Source organism: Rhopalosiphum maidis, chromosome 1, assembly GCF_003676215.2.
Source record: "Rhopalosiphum maidis isolate BTI-1 chromosome 1, ASM367621v3, whole genome shotgun sequence".
NCBI lineage: Eukaryota > Metazoa > Arthropoda > Insecta > Hemiptera > Aphididae > Rhopalosiphum > Rhopalosiphum maidis.
In genome coordinates, this window is record NC_040877.1 from 71,355,754 (window position 1) to 71,358,082 (window position 2,329).

Consider the following 2,329-nt stretch of genomic DNA (forward strand, 5'->3'; position numbering starts at 1 on the left):
AAAGCGTTAAAATGTATAACTTATAAATCAAAGTACGAATAGCGTAAACATAAAATTAACTTGACGATATCGGCAAGCTAATTCAAAATAATAAAATACAATAAGCTTAGACCATTAAATGTTTTACATCGCTAGGACTCTTCATAAGTATAATATTATCTTACACACATCAGTTATTATTATTCTATAATGTACGTAAATGTTACGTAGGTAATTAATACTTATTTTTTAAGCTAAATTCACAGAATTATAGCTATAGGTACGTCTGCCATGTCATTTGGTCGTTTCAATTACGGTATCATTCATTAACCATGATCTTCTAGCTAAGATAATTCGTCTTATCGGATAATGTAGCCGTGACACTGGCTTTAGTTTTAAACAATGTTTTAAATATGATGATTTAATATAGACGTCATATAGTCTTAAAATATTATGTTTGTGTACAAACAAATACTTGCAGACGCTATTTAATTATTTTTGATGTTCACTAAACTATAAATATTATATGTAGATCAAATGAGCAATATAATACAATACATTGCATACTGGCAGACTTAAAGTTAAAATAGATATAGATATTAAGAATTTCGTAAAATATTCAGAAGTAATATCAAAATGTAATAGAAAATTTAGATTAAAAGATAATATTTTTAATTATAAATTAAAATGATTTTTTTTCAGTTGTACTTGAAGATAACGTGTGTAAGATACGGTTTCCGTGTAGCATCATACAGTGGAACAGCACGGAATTATGACGACGCATCTATTATGTCCAGACTGATATAGTTGACGTTAGACGCCGCATTAAAACGCTGCAGGGAAACCGTACCTTAACAAGGTAATTCGGTAAGTAAATTATTTGAAACATAAAAAATAATTATACACAATATTTATATTTTTAGATTATTTTACAATGACGCGCGTTTATCCATGAACCATGTTTTGAGCATTTTCAAACAGTATACATTTTCTATTTATTTTTAAATAATCATAATTTATTTTAACAAAAAATATCAATAAAAGACTTAAGCAATAGTTGTCTTGGATAATATAATTTTGCATTTACATTTTATAATAGGTCAATTCGCTATTATTTAAAAAATAACAGCAAAATGGATTACTGTTAACGTAATATATGCTGTTGTATTTTTTTAAAACGGAGACAACATAATATGAGGGTGTGCCGGTGTGGCATCCTCTTAAAATCTAAAGAATAAATCCACATTAGTTTTATGTAAGCATTTGAATTTTTGGGGTTAAATTTTTGACTAAATTATAAAATATTACTAATTATTACACAGTGAAAAACTCATAGCATTTTTAATCTTAATATTTTAGACTTAAAATGTAGTACAAAATTTCTTATAAGCTTTCTTTGGAAGAATTAAAAAAAAAATTTTTATCAGCGTTTAAAATTGAAATTTTTACAAAATTTGATATTTAAATGAAAAGTAACAATTTTAGTTATTTTGTTATAATTCAATAACATTTTCAAATTATTAACATTAATTCTAAGTTATTTATACAATGTATCTATTCATATTGTTTTACAATACGTTGTATAAGTAGTATAACTGATTTAGGTAAACTTTAGGTAAGTTTAATAATAAATAGTAACAGCTAGAAATGTTTTATAGTATAATATAGTTTTAATTTATAATAATATATTTATGCGATTTGTTTTTGATAATAATTAGTTTAACACGTGAATAGTACTAATGGAAAATTAAATTATCTTTAAAAATGTTAATAGAATATAAAGTATGTATAAAAATATCTTTAGAATAGATTATAGACTAACAAGCCATTTCACAAAAACGTATACAACGATTTATATATATTTATACATATTATGTACACGATGGAACATATGAGTTTATTTATTTACTTTTTATATAATACTATAACTTTCAACAATATACCTAATATTATACTTTATCTCTTATTTTGTATTTTGCACGATTTTTTTTAATCGCTCTATAAAATTGTTGTTTAAATATTATATTCCCTGGTTTTTTTATTAAATTACACGAAATAACGCTATTATTAATTTAATAATTCAATAAAATAATTTTTTATACTTATATGATGACGTATTGTAGACATTCTACTCCGTATTTTATCTTTTTTTCAAAAAATAGTTTAGTTGTACATAAAGTTGCGTGTGTCATAAAAATCGGGCTCAATTGTTGCATTTCGATTATTTCGATGTTCGTCAACATATCTTGAGCTACGCAGCATGTAGCGCGGTTGGTGGTAGCACAAGTCTCTCTTGTACAAACGCGCGCAGTCCTCCATGTAGAGTGTAGGCTGTAGATTCAGACGAGTC